Source organism: Protopterus annectens, chromosome 13.part0, assembly GCF_019279795.1.
Source record: "Protopterus annectens isolate FY-2018-M chromosome 13.part0, PAN1.0, whole genome shotgun sequence".
Lineage (NCBI taxonomy): Eukaryota > Metazoa > Chordata > Ceratodontiformes > Protopteridae > Protopterus > Protopterus annectens.
The window spans coordinates 1,180,671,266-1,180,697,024 of record NC_056747.1 but is presented as its reverse complement, the minus strand read 5'-3'; positions in this window follow the sequence as shown (position 1 = coordinate 1,180,697,024).

Here is a 25,759-nt window from a genome sequence, read left to right as displayed (position 1 = left end):
ATATACAGAACACAAAAAAATGACACACAAAAACCCATACAAGACAAAGGTTCGCAGTTTTCACCCACACCTCCTGCTAATGAAATATATCAACTCCAAGATTGCACTTTAGTGTAGTGAAGTGCAATCTTGGAGTTGATATGTATATACATATATATATATATATATATATATATATATATATATATATATATCAGGGGGTTTGGTGGAATATAATCTTTGTGCCGTCTTCAGTCAGTATATGTATCCTATCTGCTTTCAGTCTTATGGGATTCAGGCTTTTGAGTTTTCAGGCTTATGAAATTTTGGGCTTTTTGTCTTCCTGCTTATACAATTCAGGCTTGTGATCATTCAGGCTTCTGAAGTGAATCCATAGATATATATGTATATACACATGCACACACACAAATACATATATTACTATGTATAGGTATGTATAGGAAGATACATTTTTAGAGGGTGTACTGCATATTGAATAGTCAGTATTCCTACAATTGCCATCTTTTAAAATGGACAGTATATGATTCTCTCATACAAAAGGCAATCATTGCATGAAACATATACCCACAGAGAAGTCAAAGGATATAACACCACACACAGGTTTGCATACATAAGAAATGTTTATTTATGTACTATTACAGTTGTATATACCATGTCATATAGCTGTTAGGTGTTTGAAATACATACTAACTGAGTAATGCAACTCTCAAGCTAATCATTTTATACAGAAATCCGAAAGCATAACATATGTTGCTGTCCAGGCCAAGGCCTTCAAGTAGTACAACAGTAAAGAAACACTGGGCCAGAGGATAACAATCAATCAACAGTAAGTAATGCAGATGTAGTTCAGCAGCCTCCAATTACACTATGTACTCAACCCCTAGGGGGGAAAGAATTAAGTTGTCACAATGAAGATGCATTTGTTACATAACAATGCTTAACTTAAAACCACACTACCACACTGACAAACAGAACAGTCTGTATGACAGTAAGCACTAGGCCATCAATGTTCCCAAGGTGAAATATATGAAAATGTACAGCCATATACCTTAAGGTGTCTTACTACTGATATCCCTCATATGTTGTAACAGCCTAGGTTATATATGGTGCATACCCCTCCCCCATAGACTGACTTACAGGGCCATATAACAGTGTTACATACACTGACCTCTGGGCTGCACAACGGCACACATATTTTGTCCAGCTGTAGCCCCCCCCCCACACACACACAGATATATATATATATATATATATATATATATATATATATATATATATATATATATATGGACCCTACCCCACAATATGTGTGAGGACCACAACATCACTGGAATGATGGCAGGAATGGCAGCATGACATAATCATAGGCCATTACTTAACAACCTCTTATTGCATGACATCTGGACAAAGCCTGGTATATAGGTGGAGGAAATTGGCTGGAACACAAGGCCATATTTGCAATATTGTTTTATACACTGACAAAGTTGCTGGTGTTACAGGATTATTTGCAACATACCCTTAGTCAGGAATATGAAGTCATAAACACAAATGGATGTAGACATGTACTCATAGCACTCAGTAGACAGAATGCCAGTGATATATCTGAGACAAGACCTGTGTGGTGGACAGACAATACATAACAGGCAATTATCTGGCCATCATGTGGATAGGCCCACAGTTGAGAGCTATGCAGACAGACTGCATTCCATGCTAAACTAGTATGTACACACAATCCCTGTAACACTAGTGGTATACAATGCATATAACAACACTACTCACACTGTCTGTAGGTCTGGATCCTTATACAAATATGTAGTTGGCCTGTGTCTGCAAGTCCTCTTGTAAGAGGTATTGCTACCTGGTGTCTGTAACACTGCTGGCCACACACAAGAAGGATGCCCTCCATACAGGAAAGGTAAAGGGACCACGCCCACATGATTTAGGAATTTACAGTAGTGGCTTGCCATGACAGTGGTAATTGGAAGTACTACACAGCAGGCTGCATGCAGGTAGCAAGTGGTGGACACTGAATGGTGCAGAGGCCATCACCTGGTCATGTGCATTACCTACAAAATCCATGCTGCAATCTATTCAAAGCATCTCAATCCATGTAGTGGAGAGAGACAGAGATAGAGAGAGAGAGAAAGAAAAAAAAACACACACATCCATCCATCCACACAGCAAACTATATCCAGAAGAGACAACATTCCCACAACAGGTATGTGAAGCATATATGCATGTAATTGAATATAGTACTTGGTCCATAATAATGGTATAGATGATGTGGAATGATTTATATGTGCCATCAGGTCTTGTTGTAATGATGTCTGGCTGAACAACTGCTATGGACAATAGTGTATTTCCCTGTGGGCAGTGGGCCATATCTGTCAACTCTGCAGATCAGCACTGACTGACAAGATGTAAGCCATCATAGTGTGTTTTGTGTACTGCAAGACATGTGTATTAGTGTGGCCAATAGCTGGTGGTGGAAGTAATGCCGTTATGATGGACACTTGAGTTTTAGAGCCCACCACTTGCAGGGCAGTCATGTTAATGTGTAATGTAGCATGCACAAATGCTATAGGTGTGTATTAGGCTTACCTGCAATCTGTCCCCCTATATACCCTCCTAATGTTAGGCTGTGTCCACATGTGACATCTGTCTGTGTTGTAGCAAGGCAGAACAGTGCAGCTGTGCAGCAAGGAGAGTTAGAGAGTGTGGACCTGATGTCTGAATGCACCCTATATATATATATATATATACATATATATATATATATATATATATATATATATATATATATATATATATATATATATATATATATATATATGTGTGTGTGTGTGTGTGTGTGTATACATATATACATATATATATATATATATATATATATATATATATATATATGGTTCCGTTCAGAAGCTCAAAATACTGAAATCTCAATTTCAGTATTTCAAGCCCAAGCGAATCCACATAATAGCTTAAGAAGTGAGGGAATTTAAAACCTCAAATACTGGAGGTTTTGAATTTCACGCTTCTAAAGTTCGGCTATGGTCATGTATTCAGGTAAGTGTGTGTGTGTGTGTGTGTGTGTGTGTGTGTGTGTGTATGTGTGTGTGTGTGTGTGTGTGTGTGTGTGTGTGTGTTAAGGGGTTTGGGTAGGGGCTGTGGTGTGTGTCAGTGTGTTTTGTTGCTGTGATGTGTGTGTGTGTGCGACGAGAAAGTAGCTTGTGTGGTGGTGTTTTGTGCGTGTTTGCATGTAGTGCAACCTCTGAGTGAGAATATTTAAGTAGGAGGTGTGGGGGTGTGCAGACCCCCACATGGTGGGTGCGGGGGGGGCTTGCCCCCCTGCTTTCATGTACTAGAGTGATTGTGTGTGTTTCTGTGGTGAATGGTGTGTGTGTGTGTGTGTGTGTGTGTGTGTGTGTGTGTGTGTGTGTGTGTGTGTGTGTGTAGTAAAACTGCAAAATTCAAAACTTCCAGTATTCGAGGTTTTGAATTTCGCGGTTTTTAGTTTTCGTTGTTTTGTGGATTCCACTTCCTGGGCTCGAAATACTGAAATTCAAGATTTCAGTTTTTCGAGCTTCTGAAGTGAATCCATAAATATATATATATATATATATATATATATACATACACACACACACACACACACACACACACACACACACACACACACACACACACACACACACACACACACACACACACACATACATGTATGTCTACATATATACAGACACCTATATGTGTATATATATATATATATATATATATATATATATATATATATATACATATATATATACAACTCATAATATATATCTGTACACACGTGTATGTCTACTTATATACAAACACAGACACGTATTTATATAAATACATGTCCCCTACTGTTGAATGTCAGTGCTGCACGATATGTGTGAGGGAACATCACACATATCAGTACACACATATATATACAGCAGTAAGTGGGTGCAAAATAGACCGTTATGTCAGGTGTGAACCACATGTTGGGAACACATTGCTCTTGTTTGTGAAGGTAGGATTGGTAATTTGGGGAAGGATAGTAGGTATATTTGGGGAGGTAGGTTGGGATGGAAGACAGACAAGACAGCATACAGGGGCAGTATATGACACATGTGGTTGGTAAACACCCTGGATGGGGAGTGTTGTTTAGAATGTGGAAGCCCATGAGCCCCCATATGGAAACAATGGGACTAAGGTCCCCACCCATGGGTAGTCATAACATCATCTTCACAGCCCTGAAGGTGCCTGGGCATGGGGCTGAGCAGGAGGAGCATGCGGACCCTATGAGTGTGTACTGAGAGCCTCTAGGTGCTGTATAACATCCCCCAAGTCTCTGTGGAACTTCCTATGCACTAGACCCTGGAACTGACTTCAGGTGACAGGATCCTGTTTGTTTGTGCTCCCAGGAGGGGATGAACACCATCCCCTGAGGTGGTTCCACCTACAGGTAGTGCAGGACCAGTATATGAAGAGGTCCCAGGGTGGGTCCCAGATGTGATGTGGCCTGGTAACATGGCCAGATGAGGTGGAAGAAGTGGTTCTGCTGGCAACTGTTTCCCAAACATGCTATTGCATCACTGTTATAGAACATATGTGGGTAGTAATAGTCCATACATTTCCGGATTATGTCTAACAACATGCATAGATATCCCCATTAACGCAAAACAACAGATGTGCAGCAGTCACATAGCAAACAGAACACATGCATATATGGAACCATAGTGGCCCTTACAATAGCATGCAGGTGACGTTGTCCATAACAGGCCACCAATGATAGTGTTTCAGCATGGAACATGTCTACAAACACATAGCACAAATTGCTGTCCAATATGATATATGTCCCAATGGTAGGTCTTCTGTAGATATACCCATTGCGTTGTGTGATCAGATTGTTATTGCTGATATGGTGGGGGGAAGACAGAGATGTGCATTAACAACTATGATAACCTTGCAGTATGAAGTCCTCAGACCTATTTCCCTCTTTATGTCTTTCAGGCAATATGTCCAGGGAACGGCTGCCTATGTTCACAGCGGAGGAGAATGATGTCATCATCACATACCTGGTGCAGCACTACCACACCCTGTTCGGGCATACAGCCCATGAACTGTAGGAGATGACCGCCCTGTGGAACAATCTTGTAAACTATATCAGCCTGCATAACTGCAGTTATGAGCAGGTCTGACCTAGATGCACTGATCTACTCTGCCATACCCGTCGGCATGCTGCTGCGGTTAGGGGGGACCAGCTTGCAATTGGGGGGTCATGCCATCCAGCCCCCCGTGACATGTTGAGGAGCTCCTCGCCAGCCTTGGGACACCTGCATACCCACAAACACAACACCTGGTGGAAAGCATAGTGGAGGTGGGTGCTACCCACACAATGGCAGAGGAGTGACAGGGAAGGCCACAGGGCACATCAGTAGACCACTGTTGCATATCCATCTGCATCTGTAGAGTTAAGTCATGCATATGTGAGATGAAATATATATATATAGTCAGTTGCTGCATTGTAGTAATAAACAGATGTGCATAATCTGTAGTATTGTGGGTTTGTACTGTTGATGTACTGTAATTCTGCACCCACCCTGTATTAATGCCACAGGTGTGGCTACTGACATCACAACTCTCACACAATTATGTAGGTCCCTCTGGTATACCTCTGGGGCAGCAGCTGTAGCTGGTGAGTATGGTGTTTGTTCAGGTTTGACAATACACCTGTCATGTTATGGTCATGGTAGATTCCATGCAGACATTTAACACACCTACCCATAATGTATGCTGTACATGTTCATGTATTGATGTTGTTAACTGGACTGCATTACAGTGGTCACCATGATGGTGTATCTGAAGGATACGTCTGACTCCTGCAATATAACTAACATCCTGTCATTGCATGATGTGTGCACAAAGATGAACATAATGGTGGGACAAATGGCCTACAGTAGGGACATGTCTGAAACATCACCCTTATACAATGCTACAACAGTGTATATACTGCTATTACAATGGCAACTGTTACAGATATACACTACAACATATCACAATACTGCGTTCCACAATCCTTACAACCTGAAATGTGGTCCTAACATGAGCAATGAATGTGTAATATGGAATCCTATGTTAGGACAGCAAATATGGGGAATACATACCTTCACAAACACTGGAAGCATATGTGTGCATACAGTCCAGATATATATTGTGGAAGCAGCTTTTGAGGTACTGACAGCATGCATTCTTCATGAGTATGGATCTTCCAGCAAGTACAAGTCCCCAGTGTCACACCAGTAAATGGTCTTCTGTCCATGACTTTTGTCCATCAAATGTGCCCTCTTACCTGCAACAGAGGCAGCCGTGGCTTGCACACATCTTATATGCCATGGAATGCATCCCATACCCAACAGTTAGCACCCAGGAGTTGGACATGTAGCCATATCTCACCATTGTATATACCATGGCAAACAGTGCAGACAGTCATGTATGTGGTGAGAATGTATGGGACAAGATTAATGTAAAAAATCAACAGATGGCCATCCAAGACAGATGATGACAAATGTTGTCAACTGGTCATGCAAGCTGCCTAGTAACATGCCACAACACTGAAGGAGTTGCAGGAATGTCTAGCAAGTACTGGGTGTGCAGTACCAGTGTCAGCAATTGCCTGGACTCTGCATAGGTGTGGCCCATGGGTTAGGGTAATCAGATGGGACAGTTGTACTACAGGAAACATCAGCCAGGCCTCTCTACAGGTAGTGTATGCATAACAGCAAAGGTCCCCAAAAGGCATGCTTTGCAATGTGTACTGCTGTACCAAGACCATGTTGGAAACCTGCAGACAGTATCAATTAAGATACATGTGCTGCACAACCAACACCTCACCCCACCTCAGGCCCACCATCCCCATCTGTACCTTGCCGGTGCCAGTGTACACCTGCATGTTTGCCATTCATTAGCAGAGACTAGGCTGGTACACATGGTGCTCAGTGTTTGGGACACTGCAAAATGACACGTGTAGGCCATAGTTGTCAAGCATCTGCAAAATGGCTGAGGGTGGGGAGGGAGTGTTATCATGACACAACAGTGCACTGAAGCAGAGCTGTATCTGCACACAGTCAAGATCAGAAACTGTGACAGAAATAATCCAGACTCCACAGCAATAGTGACAGCATTGTGTGACCTCCAAGGGATGTGCATATGAGTTGACCTTGCAATCATGCAGAGTTGGGGGACATTTGTAGGGCAGAATGACCAAATACTGGCAAATGCAGATGGCCCATGCTAGTACACCCCTGCCAGGAATAGTGACTGCTGTAGTACACATAACAAATTGTTTGCATCTCAATCAGCATCTGCACAACTAACACATTTGTTTGACACTGCATTTGATTGCACAGGTCATATGTCACATACCAGGTTCGTGTAGTGTTAACATATGCATTAATGTGGTCCCATGGCATATCAAGGAAGAGGGCGTCATATCAATAAGGGTGTGTACACTCCCCATAGCCATGGTAAGGATGGAAGGTTGGCAGTGTAATTGTATTTTATTGGCCATACATACACTGCTGATGATGTGATCTGTAAATCAGACATCAGGCATTTACAAATGACATCTGTCCACATATCATCCCAGCTATGTATCGGACAAACACATCAGAGCTGTGAGCAGCAGAGCAAACATAACTGACACACATATACACATTCAGCAATGGTGTGTACACCTATGAGGTATGGTGTACAGCAAAACTGTGTACATGGGTGCAGTGCGTTCCAGGGGAAGGGACATCACCTACTAACACAACCCATGCATCACAGAGATGTATAATGTTGCTTGCAGGGATTGACTATAGCTGCACTACATTCTGTTGAGTGCCATATGTCATGCATGTTGACAGATGGGTAATGGGAGGTCTGTGTGTAATATCTTTGTGCAACCTCACCTGTAAGTGTGTGTGTGTGAGTGTGTGTATGTGTGTGTGGGGGGTTAATTTGTCTGTAAGTGCAATCTGGTGGAGTGGAGGGGGGGTTGATTTATGTAGAATGCATGTGTGTGTGTGTGTGTGTGTGTGTGTGTGTGTGTGTGTGTGTGTGTGTGTGTGTGTGTTTGCGTGTGTGTGTGTGTGTTTGTGTGTGTGTTCATGTATGCACATTTGTGAGTGTGGGGTTCTTCATACCTCTCAACTTCCCTTTGAAATCGTGCAGTACATGGACATGGACAGACACATGAGACACCAGGAATACTTTTCTGACATGTAATCTCAGGACAGCTGATAGTATAATGTTTGTAGTATGAAACATGCATTGGGAGGGAAAACTAGACACCAGGGATAATGTTTTAATTGCAATAAGCAGAATGGGGAAAGAATACCCATGTATAGAGCACTACAGCTGCATTGGGTAATTACCAGACAACACCAGAGAGTGTTTTCAAATATTACTGTAGTCCACATAAAAAGTTAATAGAGCAACAGCTCTTGCATCTACTGAACAATAGTTATGTATAACACTCCAGTGAGTGACATTATTGAGTGACTGTAGTAGCCCATAACATATGGGGTCCATGCTCAAGATGTCTGGACAAACCCAGGGTGAACATTGGATGACATCAGGGAGTCTTTGAAAAAATTATTCCAGTCAAGTCAAAGAGGTAATGGAGTAACAGGTCATGTTTTGTGATCACTTTTCTAGGCAATCAGAAGAATGATACATTAATGATTGGTATTATTGACTGTAATTATTCAAGACTGATGCAGGATGGGGAACTTAAGAGAATAAACTAGGGACAGTCTGTAAACTCAGGGACAGGTAAGTAGTATAGTGGAATGTCAGGGTGTGGGTGTGTGTGTGTGTGTGTGTGTGTGTGTGTGTGTGTGTGTGTGTGTGTGTGTGTGTGTATGTGTGTACTGTTAAGCAATGTCATACAGGTCTTAAAGTGCATTTCTTGTTTTCCCCTCACAGGTGGCGAGGTGGGTCAGGGTCCCTCCTGCAGGCAATCTGATGTTGGTGTCCATACAGACACTGAAAATGATGATAGGTGTGTTGAGGCACAGGCGGGGTTGTCAGGCTGTTATCCACCCCATCCCCGCACATAGTCACAATGCCTATAAATACCCCATCACCAATGGCCATAGCAGAGGGACAGTTGGCAATTGGTGGCATGGGACAGGACAGTGTGGTATCTATGGCACATGTTTCTGGACACAGCAGCCATAGCCAGATGTCCGGCGGGGTACCACATAGGCAGATGTGCAGGGGTGCTCGTTAGAGGGCTGCTGGTCATCATGCTGCTGGCAGAAGTGCCACATCTGGTACCATCAGATGCATGTTTCAGGCTGTCATGGAGGTGCAGGCACATATGGAATGGCACACCAGACAGGCTCTGAGGTTTCAGAGGGCTACTCATTCAGCTGTTACTGACAACATCTATGATCTTGCAGGTGCCCTCCGTTATATTTCAGAGGTTATGGATAGATGGTTGAGTAAGATGGTGGGAATCCTCAACTGTGGAATGTCTGTGCTCGAGCATATGGTGGGAGTGGTGCGACAGCCACATGGACATAGGCTAGCAACACCAACAGTTGGAGGTCGACGTGGACATGCAAGAACATGAAGCTACTCCTGTAGTGGCAGTACCAGCCCCAGCACCGTAGGGTGGGTGCTGTCAACACCACACCACAGCAGGCCATGTACATGGGGCCCTGGCCAGTCCCAGGAGTGACCTTGATCCAGCAGACATATGTCATCATCAAGGGAGAGTACCATATCATGGCTTGTACCTGGTTGTGCCAGTGGAACCCCTGGCAGGCAAAGTTCTCATGTCCATGGCTGGAGACAGTGAACTGCACACTCTGCCAGGTATGGTCTGCAGTTGTCCAACAAACACCTGTATAGGCAGCCACATGGCTGAACTGTGTGCATGCATACTCACACACAATACAAACACAGCTAGGGCAATCCCATACCTACACACACCACATCACCACGGCCATATCAATAATTAAACCCCCTCACTCATACACATGGTGTCAAATGTATGGCTCAGCCTAGGTCTCTGGCAAACCAACAACACACCCTGTGCATATGATGATACCTGTGCCACATTCCTGTCATCCATAATATCAATGCAGGGACAGGCTAATATGGTTGTGATGCACATAGTGACAGTACTGCAGTGTACCAATGTAATGCTGTATAACATGTTGTCAGCAGTAAAATTTAATGCTTACATGTCAGGAAGTGTAGCTGTCCAGCCATGATGCATTATAGCTGTTATTAACACTGAGTGATTGTGGTCTCCACAATGAAATCCGTTTGTGTTGTAGGTGTCCATGTGTCAGCAGGAGGATGGTCTGCTGTTGTATCTTACAAGGGGTAAGGCACTGTGGTGACACCTTGACTGTGTCATATCCTGGGTACAGGTGAACACATGTCACAGGTCTGTATAACAGTTGCTGCATGTGCCACATGGCTGATAGGTCTGGGAGTGGTGTATACAGGTGAGTGCTTGGTGGCTGCTCTCAGCAGCCCTTCTACAGTAGACAATGGTAAGTGTACTGGGTGGTACACACCAAATGTTTGTGTATAACACACACAGAGGCTTTGGTGTTGATGCAATACACTGAGAATACTGTACACATGGATATTTGTACCTGTGCAAGGAACACACTGTAACCTATGTAATTCCACCAAGCCAGAATAGGCACAACAACACATTGGGAAATTAGCAGTCTGCTAGTTTAATGTCATTGACGATGGTACTGGCAGGGTATATGTCCCCTTCCCCAATGTAGTGCAATCCTCAACACGGTAAACATAAGTGTGCTGGTGTGGGTGGCACAGCCATACCCTTTGGAGGGTGAGAGGTGCTTTAGAACCACAGATAGTGTGATAGACATCTACTTAACCTGTTAACATGAACTGTACAGTATTACAGCCAGCTAAGTGGGGGGATACACTCAACAGTAACTGGAACGATGGTGGCTGTGTCCACAACAGCCACACCCAGCTATATATACCAACACCAGTAATGCTGCACACCTATACAGTGGGGAAGAGGGCATTTGCACATCTACCACTAGTTGTGATGGAATGTATTTCCACAGGATGATACCTGTGAAATGTTAGCATATGCCAGGCAGTTCTCAGACAGATGACCTCCTGGGACATGTATATTCTGCAAACGGATGTAGATTCCTTCACATACACACACACTCTTACTTGGCAACACTGGGACTAGACCCCTACCTAGGTATGTAGTGCTACTGATGTGTGTGGCCTTAATTGCACACAACACACAGCTTTTAGGATAAAGTGTGTTCCAGGTTACATTACGTGAAGAACATCCCCAGTCCTGTACAGTATGGTAATGGGGGATGTACTGGTTGTTTATGGACAATACATAGTGTGACATGCTGTCATATACACATTGACAAACACATAACAGTCAGACACACATCTGAGAGACCTGGATTATCAGTGCTACCTACCTTGTCAGTGTGTCCATTGTGTTACTGATAAGTTGCACACAGCACATGCATAACTGGGCTGGATAGTGTTATCAGTTACTTGTATGGTTGATGGTGACAGTGGTCCCCATACAGTCGAACATGGGACATGTACAGGGGGTACCATGGTGTAAAGACATTATACCCAGCGCCCACATCCCACAGTGGATATTGTACACACTGAAACCCATGATAACACTCTGACATACCCACCAACACACATTGACCAGGTCTGCAATATAACTCCTTTTCTATACCAAGAGTGCTACTACAGGGATATGCATCCAATGCACATGCCACAGGCATAGTAGGGTGATGCATTGTCATGCTTCTCCTATGGTCAGCAACATCACTATCCCTAATACTGTGTAGCAAGGTGCATTGTATTAGAAGAATGTGTCCTCAGAATGCTGTACCCTACAAATATATACACATGCACACATACACACACTTGCCAGAACTCAGTGGGTATCCCATGCCTATCAACCCATTTGTACAACAGTGTTGTGCTGGTAATGCAAGGCCCAGGTAGCCCTTAGGGAGTAGAGTGTAACAAGGTACAAGTAATGTCTGGTACAGCAGCAGACACATCTAACTATGGCAATGGGGGGTGCGGTAGTTATGAAAGGCCTTAGGGTATTCTCAACTACAGGTCTACAAACACACACACACACACACTGATATTCTCAGTAATGCACACGCACACATTTGTCAGTACTGGGGTCCATTGGTGCAGGTGTTCATAGGTGTGTACCAGGCTATTGTCCATGGAGAGATGGGAAGTGGAGGGGATGTGTGTACAGTGATATCATGCCACCTGCCATGTGCCAGCAGGCCAGCTATCGATAGATACCATAGGGGTGATCCCCAGGGTGAGAGTTACATGCATCAGTCAATCATCTGGTTGCCTCTTGCAGAGTGCAAGTGAGGTGCTCCAGTTGACATGTATGCAACATATATTACATAACATGGTCAGTGTCTGTCTTGGGGACCTGTGTCCAAGCATGTTCTGTTGACTGTAGTAGTGTAGAGGAGGTATCCATGGCATGTGGTGTGTACAGGGTGTGGATTCTTAGCTGTGGCATTCATAACACAGCTGGGTAGTCATGTCAGTGTCAGTCAAGCATAAATTGCCTGTAAGTAGCCAAGATGGATACCTGACATTTGCACATCTGTACAGAGGACAGACAGACATCAGCTAGCCAACTAGCTATGCATTAGGATGAATGTGTTGACAGATAGACATCTGACACCGATAGGTATGCCATTTCTACATGACGGCAGCCTTCACTGATGTGCTACACACACAGGAGTCTACAGTTATTTTCCAAATGTCAGATTATTGTCAAGTAGGAAATATTTAATGAGACACAGCTCACACACCAGGAACATGACAGTGAAGACTCAGAGTCCATCTTTGCATGCAGGGGTGTTTGGTTCCAGTACTACAATCTGCAATCTACTCTTACTCGGGAAAGCACTGTCAACAGTAGTAACGTAATGATACACTACATGCCAGTGTGACTACATATAACCTGGGATACTACCCATGTATGTAACACATTCAAATGGAAAAGAGTGTTGTACAAGCCATATATACTCAGGTGTCCCAGACAGTAGACTCACACCCCTTGTTACTGTAATGACAGCACATAGATGAATGTTATGTACATGGTATTAAATACACTTATTAAAGATGTCATTACCCTGCTATTTTATCAGACTGGAATTTTAGCACTGGTTACCAGGGCTGAGCCATGCTTAGCAGGTTTCAGCACATTTGCACACTGGTAAGCAAAGCCTACATGGTATAAGCACCTCTATGTTTAACCATATGTTAGCAGCGCTTACCATCATGCAAACCCATGCAAACTCACTTAAAGCTGCTCAAAACTGCCTTAACCACTCTGTATCCAACAGCCCTTGTTCTGCCCATCAACAAAATAAACAGCCCTTGAACCCAGGACCCTCTACACTGTAGTCACAGCAGTTATCCACTAAGCCATCATAGCTGTAAAGACAGTTGTTGTTTTTCTAATAAATCTGTCCGTACACATACTGAATAGTATTGAACAACTGCTATGACTTCTACAATGGTGTAGTACTTGTTAGTGATATTACTGTTGAATCACGTATGTTGTTATATCTAAATATACACATATCAGATTAATATGGTGTGATACATCTGGGAAGGTATACACAACAGTAATGTTTACACATAACAAGAATATGGATATATATATATATATATATATATATATATATATATATATACATATGTAGATATATGTGTACATGTACATACACATATATATTCATATATATATATATATATATATTTGCATACATCTGTATATTGCATTATATATATGGCCATATATAGATCTGTGTGTGTGTGTGTGTGTGTGTGTGTGTGATATATATATATATATATATATATATATATATATATATATATATGTATATCATTATGTCTATATATAGTATATCTATCTATATATATATATATATATATATATTTATATATATTTATGTAGATATATGTATGTGTAGACATATATATATATATATATATATATATATATATATATATATATATATATATATATATATATATATATATATATATATATATATATATATATATATATATATATATATCCATATATGTATGTATGTATGTATATGTGTATATATCTATATAGATATATGGATATATATATATATATATATATATATATATATATATATATATATATATATATATATAAATATACATATATGTTTAACATATGTCCAGAACATGGAGTGGAGTCATACCTCAGCACCAATAGTTGCAACCTCTTAGTGCAAGGGGATGTCATGTAAGTATTGCAGGTATAAATGCAGACTGTTGCTACTGTAACAGGGGTTGTCTTAACAGAAATGTATGTGGAAGGTCACATCTGATATTAACATGTACGCCATCAGTTACTGACTGTCATCCTAAGATCATCATAGTACAGTACCACAGATATAACAGTAATGGTCCTGTGGAAAACAGCAGCGATATGACCAATAAATGTGGACAGTCTGACACACTCTGTTCAGTCCAGAGGTATACACAGAACCCCTTAGTGCAACATGTGTGGACCAAGCCTGACAATGTGGATGTTAACAGCCATGTAAATGGGTATGTCACGTAAATACTGGAATACATATGCTCACGCAGTTTATGCATTCACACACTCCTGTCTGTCCTGACACATAATAACCGGTGGAGCAGAGGTCTCACGCCCACATACTACCCACTAGTTAATGATGTACATTTGTACAGCATCCCACTGCTTTGTTAGAAATACACAACAGTTATGGTGGCCCAGCAGCAGTACATCTGACAAATATCTGAACATAACATCACATTGGGTAAGTACACTGAGCTGCTAGGCATGTCACAAAGCACTGTGCAACCTGCAGGCAAACTGCCACAACACTGGCCTCCATTTCTTATTAGGGAATACACATGTACCTGCAAATATAGCAGGCTCTGCAGGCATGTAACAGCATGGAGTAACAGACACCTGTGTGAAAGAGCATACCCACAACCAATGTGAACAAGTGTGCTTAATATTACAGTATATGGAGTGTCTGATCAACACCATCCTCATATGTGCCACTCACACACTAACCCTACATATACTGGGCTAATGCACAATGCATTCCAATACCTGACTGTGGTATGGGACATGTGTGTGTTTGGCCCTACAAACATGTAAGCCAATAGGGTAACATATACTGGAGCAGCATGCAACATCAAATAGAACAAGATCAAGAACAATGACATCTATCACAGTCTGTACACAGGCCAAGGTACATATTCTCAATACACACACTGTCGACAATCACCATAGGTACACAGACCTCACTACTGTACACACTATGACAGAATGTCCAGGTTTTGTCCCCAAATATAACCCCTACTATACATAACATGTCTAGCAGTCTGATATCTCACTGGCTTGTTATCAGGTATGATGTTAATAAATAATGGTGTACTGAACATATACACCTTTTACTGCATGACATATGTACAAAGGTTGACGGAGTTGTGTCTAGCGGCACAAAGTGCCAATATTGACATGTTGCTGTGATAACATCATACATTTACTAGAGTAACAGGGTTTGTTGTGACATATGTCTTATAAGGGATATGAAGTCAGTAACTCTCATGGCTGTCACCATGTACTGACTGCAGTCCTCAGCCTATGCTACTGCATTTCTAAAGATAGATAATCTGTGAGTAACACAACACACATAAGACTCCAAACACTGGCCAGTCTACAGATAGCCCTACAGGTGGAAGTTTCCTCAACCACATAACACTGTCATGATTGGAATTAAGTCATGTAGACCAGCCATATCCACACAAACCCTGTTAAACCAACATTACTTCAAATGCAGAAGAGCAAGACTTACATTCTGTAATCATGTCTGGAACATCCCCCTCCTATTTGTTGGCCTGTATGTTGCAAGAGGTATATCACCCTACCCTCTGTGATGCTGTTTGCCAAAACACCGACATGAAGTCCTGCTCACAGTGAATGAAAAGGGCCAACATCCACATGATGTTCCTAGTTACAGGAGTTTGTTTCAATGCAATTGGCTATGGGAATGTTACCACAGCTGTTCCACATGCAGTCAGCTAGTGGGGGACTGCAATTCATGCACAGGCCGTCAGCTGATCATGAGCATCACTTACAAAACACAAGCTGCTGCCTAAGCAAAGCAGGTGTACTTCTCCAAATCCACCAGAGAGGGAGTGAGAGAGACAGACACAGACAAAGTAAGAAAGGGAGTGGTAGGAGAGTACAAGCTAAGCATGTTTGTGTCACACACTTACCAGTACGGGGTTTTAACTCATTCCCTTCAGCAGAGCTCTTTTGAATGTATACCTTTAACTCCCAGTAGGTGTGGCTTCAGCCTTTAAAAAATGAATTTATCACTTTACAGTTCTAACAAATACTTATTGACAGAGGTCATATATCAATACAATTGTGTTTGCCATCATATATGCTTCAAGATAAAATATTCTAATACCTTGTATGTAGCATGGTTTTTGGAATTATTAATGCAAATATGAACAGGCAATATTTGATGCCTAGAGGAGCAGTAGGAGGTAACTGCAGAAATGCCTATAGACATCACTGGGCTGTAATGAGTTAAACCACTGACTGACTATATATTGCTATTACATTTCTATGCAGGTATTGCATGCGCCACAGAGCTTGCATGTTGAAGAATTGTCCAAAGGTATATTTGAAGGTGAGTGACATCAGCAACAGTGATAAAGGAGGGATAAGGTATGAGTAGTACATGTGCCTGTCCACAAGAAGAGGTGTCAAGGATGACACAGGCATACTCTCTCAGGGACTGACACACATTATCACAGTTGGCAGGGTCAGGATTAGAATTCCTAACTAACTAGTTTGCTACACTTCAGTATTACACAGGTATCACATGCACTACAGAGGTTATCAGGCTGATATATAGGCAAAGGGTATGTCAAGGTGACTGACATCAGAAGGCATGCTTCAGTAGGACAATGGGAGGTGTAGTGAATGTGAATGGCTTCTAAATCGTTAATCTCTACACATACTCAGACACAGGTTTACCAGTACTGATATGCATGGGTTCATTGCTTCACAGGTGTGTAGTGGTTGACTGTGCCAGAAGGCTGTACAAGGCTAGGGAAAGGGTATACCTTGGCATCAGGCCACTTGATAATGGTCTGCAGTGTGGCTTAGGGGTGTAGTCTCTGGTCTCTGGATTGGCCCACACAGGTGGGTATTGTATTCACCATTCACTCATCTGGCTTATTATTGTGGATGGCCAGTGTTGTGCAATGTTTGCCATGTATGTGTTCTATATTCCATAACATGGATGGTGACTGGGATGTGCATATGTCCCACATGCATGTTCTGTGACATATGGAAGTGTACCTGGGGTGTCAGGGGCATGTTGTGTGGACAGCTTGTTGTCATCTGATGTGGCATTCCTGACCTCATGTGGTGAGAACTGGCAATGGAACTCAGGTTGACCTTGCACCTACATTGACAGCATGATACAGGTATTCGCTGGTGTTACTGGCATCTGTCCAAACAGGGCATGTGTATAAGGCATGGTATTTCCTTTGTTGGTTACATTTGCTGACTTTACAGTTGTTGCAGGCATCCAGTAAGGAACATAGCAAAGGACCATTGTATGCTATGATTTGCTATTGTAGGGATGGGACAGGGTGCTGTGTCCTCTGTAGTTCACTGCAATCACACCATGGTTACTATCTGTGGGCAATATGCAGGGAACTACCAACATAGTGGTTGTTGCCTACCCAAGTGTGTTTGTGTATGAGGCATGGGTGGAGAGTGTTCTCTGGGTAACACAAGGGTTGCCTATATTGTTCCCCAGTCCATAATGTCACATGTAGGGTATGGATTGTCTGCACCAGCCTCTCTGCTATTTGACATCTGTTGTCATTGTAAGGTGGACATTGTGACATATAACAGGCCCACCATATAAGAAACTTGCAAAACCCACTCCACAATGAGTCCTGTTATTACACAATTACAGCTACCTCTACACAGGATACTGATGACAAACACACAGAGTCTCACAGTTGCTATGTCTGGGATTAGAACTCCTATCTAACTAGGTACCTCACACTGCAGAATTACACAGTTATAGCATACACCACAGAGATTAATGGGCTACTCTTTCCCCAAAGGTGTATTTCAAGGTGAATGACATCAGCAGGCTTACAAACACTCACACAGAGTTTCACAGTTGCCATGTCTGGGATTAGAACTCCTACCTAACTAGTAATTCACACTGCAGCATTACGCAGTTATAGCATGCGACATGGAGCTTATAGGGCTACTCCTTCACCAAAGGTGTATTTCAAGGTGAATGACATCAGCAGGCTTGCCAAAGTAGTGTAGTGACTGTGAATGGCCACAGAAGCATTGACCCCTACACACACACACACACACACACACACACACACACACACACACACACACACACACACACACACACACACACACACACACACACACACACACACACACACACACACACACACACACACACACACACACACACACACACACACACACACACACACACACACACACAGGGTGTTTGGTTGTATCTTAACATTTTCCAGTATGTTTATAAAGGTGTAGTGAGAATCTTGGGGCATGGTGGGGGATCTGTAGCAAGGTATACAATTTGGATTGCAGGCTTACCTAGTGTTAGTTGCACTTGGAGAATTTCAGATGCATTGTGTTGGGCAACTAGCCTGTTGGTGTGAATATCCTTGGTGAATATGGACACTCCTCCACCTTTAGTGTTTTGGTCTTGGTTTGGTGGCCAACAGGTGTGGTAAGGGCTGTAGCCTGGTATTGCAGTGGTGCTCTCTGGAGCCTTGAACCAGGTCTCTGTTACTGCACAGATATTGAGGTTCTCCATTTTTAGGAGTGCCTAGTGACTGTGAATGGCCACAAAAGCATTGATCCTACACACACACACACACACACACACACACACACACACACACACACACACACACACACACACACACACACACACACACACACACACACACACACACACACACACACACACACACACACACACACACACACACACACACACACACAGTCTCACAGTTGCCATATCTAGGATTAAATTTCTACCTACCTAGTGCATCACATTATAGCATTACACAGTTACAGCATGTGCCATGGAGCTTATAGGGCTACACCTTCACCAAACATGTATTTCAAGGTGAATGACATCAGCAGCCTTGCCAAAGTAGGGCAATGGGGAGTGTAGTGACTGTGAATGGCCACAAAAGCATTGATCCCTACACACACACAAAACCAACCAAACACACAGTTGCTATGTCTGGGATTAGAACTCCTACCTAACTAGTACATCACACTATAGCATTACGCAGATATAGCATGTGCCATGGAGCTTATAGGCCTACTCTTGCCAAAGTAGGGCAATGGGGAGTGTAGTGACTGTGAATGGCCACAGAAGCATTGATCCCTACACACACACACACACACACACACACACACACACACACACACACACACACACACACACACACACACACACACACACACACACACACACACACACACACACACACACACAGAGTCTCACAGTTGCCATGTCTGGGATTAGAACTCCTACCTAACTAGTACATCACACTATAGCATTACCCAGTTATAGCATGCACCACAGAGATTATAAGGCTACTTCTTTCCCAAAGGTGTATTTCAAGGTGAATGACATCAGCAGGCTTGCCAAAGTAGGGCAATGGAAAGTGTAGTTCATAGGTTTATAAGTTCATAGGTTGGTACTAGGCTATTGGCCCTAGGGCCTATACAAGCCTAGCCCTAAAAAATCCCTGCTATTTCTTCCCACAATATTTACTTCCCTGGATCCTGGGGCGAATTTCCTATCACCCATACAATCATCAAGGTTCCTTTTGAAGAGGGCCAAAGAGGCACTCTGCTTGACATGTATGGGCAGTCTATTCCAGAGTCTGGGGAGTCTCTGGGTCAGGAACCCATCCTTCCAGCATGTTTTGTTCATTGTGATGACAAGGTTTAGATTCCTGGATCATGTGGCTCTGAGGGATTGGGATTTCTTTAAGTGTAGCATGTTCAGCAGCTCTGGGTTTGACATGGCCTTGTATGTTAAGCAGAAATTGCCTCTGAGTAGACGATATGTGACAGAGTATAGCTGGATGATTTTAGATGGCGAGCATAGGGCATCTGCTTTAGGCCTGTGATTCTTTTAGCGAGGTATTTCTGCAGCCTTTCTAGTTGTTGCAGATGTCTTGAGAGGTACATACCAAATAGGGTGTTGAATTCTATAATGGGTCAACTGAGAGATGACTACAGTGGGACAATTACGTCCTTTTTTCTGGATGAAAAGCCCTTAGTAATGAGGTGTGCCACATAGGCAGATTTCCTGACTGTTGTGTCAATGTGGTTATCAAAGGTGAGACCACTGTCCACCTGTGTCCCTAAGTCTCTTATCACACTTTTGGTGTTTAGTGTACTGCCACTTATGTGGTAATTCATGGGTACATGTTTCTTCCTAAAGGGGATAACTATACATTTCTTGGCATTGAGCTTGAGCCCATGGCTTATGCACCAAGCATCTGTTTCTGTAAGGCCCTTTTGTAGAATATCCACATCATTTGAGGATGCAATAATGGCTCCCAGTTTGCAGTCATCTGTGACCTTTTTTAGCCAGAATCCCTTAGTGTTGGCCTGTACTTCAGAGCAGTAGATGCCAAACAAGAGCGGTCCCAGGATTGAACCCTGTGGTACTCCAATTGTCACTTGTCTGGAGCTGGATTTGGAGTTGGCTACTTTTACAGTGTGGGTTTTGTCAGTAAGCCAGTTAGCAACCCATCGAGTGACGTAGGGATTAATGCCCAGCTTAGTATGTTTATTTATGATTTCAGACTGGGGGATGGTGTTGAGGGCCTTGGCAAGGTCTGGATAGGCTGTGTGGACTGCCTTACCCTTGTTCACAGCTATGGAGACTGATTTGAAGATGTCAATCAGGTTCAGGAGACATGATCGGCCCTTCACAAATGCAATCTGGGTGGGGTCCAGGGTTTGAAGTTTGCCAATGTCTTTGTTTATAAGTTCCATGATAATACATTCCATGGCCTTGCAGATCAGGCTCATCAGACTGATGGGGCTGTAGTTTCCGGGATCCAAGGTGGATCCCCCTTGTGGAGTGGGATAACTATAGCTGTGCGCCACTTAGTGGGCACAAAGTCTGAAGTGAGGCTCTGATTAAACATGGCACTTAGGTGAGGTGCCAGTTCATTTTGTAGTTCATGTTGTACACAGCCCAAGATGTTGTATGGTCCCATGGATGCTGTATTCCTAGCTTTGGAGTGTGTGGTTTTTACCTTTGTGACCATTATTACTGGAATCTGGCAATCTTTCGATATTGAGATGGGTCCTTTAGGGGTTGAGAGGGGGGTACGTTTGGCACTGAATCGATCTGACAGGATATTGGCAATATCCTTGGGATCAGTATATTTAATGCCTTTCTGCTGTAGCTCAGAGCAGATGTGAGCATTGCCATTTATATTCCTGACATAGCTATAGAACGGCTTGCAGTTGTCTTTGGAATCTTTTGCTATATTATATTCATAACTAGCTTTGGAGGATTTTATGAGGGATCTCTGGTTCTTACTGAGGCTGGTAAGGGAGTTTTTTGCATCCTGGGATTTTCCTCTTTTCTGCAACAGTTTCTTCCTTTTGTTGTAAAGTTTTTTTATGGTAGGGGACCACCAGATTGGCTTCCTTTTCTTGGAGGAGAGCGTCTTGGTTCTATTTGAGATGGCAAGATTCATGCATGAGTGGATGTGCTCATACAGTGCCTTAGTGTCAGATTCAGCACTTGAACTTTCAGTTCCCGAATGCATGGGTGTCATGAAGTTTGTCACTTCTGACTTGTGTAGCATGAAGTTGGCTTTGGAGAAGATTTTTACTGAGGTTTCCTTACTGGAGGGTGGGGGCGGGATGTGTATGTCAAGGGTGATTAGCTTATGGTCAGACCTGAGCACTGAGGGGGTGACCATAGGTGTGGAGCATCGATTTCCCATGTTGGTAATGACCAGGTCTAGGATACTCGAGCCCCCTTTGTGACTATGGGTTAGTTGATCCAGGGCACTGGGAATTATGAATTCCAAGAACCATTGGGCAAAGGTTTTGGTACATGAGTAGTTTTCCCAGTTAATGGCAGGGTAGTTGAAATCACCCAGTGTTAGGGTGTTTGGTTGTATCTTAACATTTTCCAGTATGTTTATAAAGGTGTAGTGAGAATCTTGGGGCATGGTGGGGGATCTGTAGCAAGGTATACAATTTGGATTGCAGTCTTACCTAGTGTTAGTTGCACTTGGAGAATTTCAGATGCATTGTGTTGGGCAACTAGCCTGTTGGTGTGAATATCCTTGGTGAATATGGACACTCCTCCACCTTTAGTGTTTCGGTCTTGGTTTGGTGGCCAACAGGTGTGGTAAGGGCTGTAGCCTGGTATTGCAGTGGTGCTCTCTGGAGCCTTGAACCAGGTCTCTGTTACTGCACAGATATTGATGTTCTCCATTTTTAGGAGTGCCTAGTGACTGTGAATGGCCACAAAAGCATTGATCCCTACACACACACACACACACACACACACACACACACACACACACACACACACACACACACACACACACACACACACACACACACACACACACACACACACACACACACACACACACACACACACACACACACACACAGTCTCACAGTTGCCATGTCTAGGATTAAATTTCTACCTACCTAGTGCATCACATTATAGCATTACACAGTTACAGCATGTGCCATGGAGCTTATAGGGCTACACCTTCACCAAATATGTATTTCAAGGTGAATGACATCAGCAGCCTTGCCAAAGTAGGGCAATGGGGAGTGTAGTGACTGTGAATGGCCGCAAAAGCATTGATCCCTACACACACACACAAAACCAACCAAACACACAGTTGCTATGTCTGGGATTAGAACTCCTACCTAACTAGTACATCACACTATAGGAGTACGTAGATATAGCATGTGCCATGAAGCTTATAGGGATACTCTTGCCAAAGTAGGGCAATGGGGAGTGTAGTGACTGTGAATGGCCACAGAAGCATTGATCCCTACACACACACACACACACACACACACACACACACACACACACACACACACACGCACACACACACACGCACACACACACATCACACACACACACAGAGTCTCACAGTTGCCATGTCTGGGATTAGAACTCCTACCTAACTAGTACATCACACTATAACATTACCCAGTTATAGCATGCACCACAGAGATTATAAGGCTACTTTTTCCCCAAAGGTGTATTTCAAGGTGAATGACATCAGCAGGCTTGCCAAAGTAGGGCAATGGAAAGTGTAGTTCATAGGTTTATAAGTTCATAGGTTGGTACTAGGCTATTGACCCTAGGGCCTATACAAGCCTAGCCCTAACAAATCCCTGCTATTTCTTCCCACAATATTTACTTCCCTGGATCCCGGGGTGAATTTCCTATCGCCCATACAATCATCAAGGTTCCTTTTGAAGAGGGCCAAAGAGGCACTCTGCTTGACATGTATGGGCAGTCTATTCCAGAGTCTGGGGAGTCTCTGGGTCAGGAACCCATCCTTCCAGCATGTTTTGTTCATTGTGATGACAAGGTTTAGATTCCTGGAGTATGTGGCTCTGAGGGATTGGGATTTCTTTAAGTGTAGCATGTTCAGCAGCTCTGGGTTTGACATGGCCTTGTATGTTAAGCAGAAATCGCCTCTGAGTAGACGATATGTGACAGAGTATAGCTGGATGATTTTTAGATGGTGAGCATAGGGCATCTGCTTTAGGCCTGTGATTCTTTTAGCGAGGTATTTCTGCAGCCTTTCTAGTTGTTGCAGATGTCTTGAGAGGTACATACCAAATAGGGTGTTGAATTCTATAATGGGTCAACTGAGAGATGACTACAGTGGGACAATTACGTCCTTTTTTTCTGGATGAAAAGCCCTTAGTAATGAGGTGTGCCACATAGGCAGATTTCCTGACTGTTGTGTCAATGTGGTTATCAAAGGTGAGACCACTGTCCACCTGTGTCCCTAAGTCTCTTATCACACTTTTGGTGTTTAGTGTACTGCCACTTATGTGGTAATTCATGGGTACATGTTTCTTCCTAAAGGGGATAACTATACATTTCTTGGCATTGAGCTTGAGCCCATGGCTCATGCACCAAGCATCTGTTTCTGTAAGGCCCTTTTGTAGAATATCCACATCATTTGAGGATTCAATAAAGGCTCCCAGTTTGCAGTCATCTGTGACCTTTTTTAGCCAGAATCCCTTAGTGTTGGCCTGTACTTCAGAGCAGTAGATGGCGAACAAGAGCAGCTCCAGGACTGAACCCTGTGGTACTCCAATTGTCACTTGTCTGGGGCTGGATTTGGAGTTGGCTACTTTTACAGTGTGGGTTCTGTCAGTAAGCCAGTTAGCAACCCATTGAGTGACGTAGGGATTAATGCCCAGCTTAGTATGTTTATTTATGATTTCAGACTGGGGGATGGTGTTGAGGGCCTTGGCAAGGTCTGGATAGGCTGTGTGGACTGCCTTACCCTTGTTCACAGCTATGGAGACTGATTTGAAGATGTCAATCAGGTTCAGGAGACATGATCGGCCTTTCACAAATGCAATCTGGGTGGGGTCCAGGGTTTGAAGTTTGCCAATGTCTTTGTTTATAAGTTCCATGATAATACATTCCATGGCCTTGCAGATCAGGCTCATCAGACTGATGGGGCAGTAGCTCCCGGGATCCAAGGTGGATCCCCCTTGTGGAGTTGGATAACTATAGCTGTGCACCACTCAGTGGGCACAAAGTCTGAAGTGAGGCTCTGATTAAACATGGCACTTAGGTGAGGTGCCAGTTCATTTTGTAGTTCATGTAGTACACAGCCCAAGATGTTGTATGGTCCTATGGATGCTGTATTCCTAGCTTTGGAGTGTGTGGTTTTTACCTTTGTGGCCATTATTACTGGAATCTGGCAATCTTTTGATATTGAGATGGGTCCTTTAGGGGGTGAGAGGGGGGTGCATTTGGCACTGAATCGATCTGACAGGATATTGGCAATATCCTTGGGATCAGTATATTTAATGCCATTCTGCTGTAGCTCAGAGCAGATGTGAGCATTGCCATTTATATTCCTGACATAGCTATAGAATGGCTTTCAGTTGTCTTTGGAATCTTTTGCTATATTATATTCATAACTAGCTTTGGAGGATTTTATGAGGGATCTCTGGTTCTTACTGAGGCTGGTAAGGGAGTTTTTTGCATCCTGGGATTTTCCTCTTTTCTGCAACAGTTTCTTCCTTTTGTTGTAAAGTTTTTTTATGGTAGGGGACCACCAGATTGGCTTCCTTTTCTTGGAGGAGAGCGTCTTGGTTCTATTTGAGATGGCAAGATTCATGCATGAGTGGATGTGCTCATACAGTGCCTTAGTGTCAGATTCAGCACTTGAACTTTCAGTTCCCAAATGCATAGGTGTCATGAAGTTTGTCACTTCTGACGTGTGTGGCATGAAGTTGGCTTTG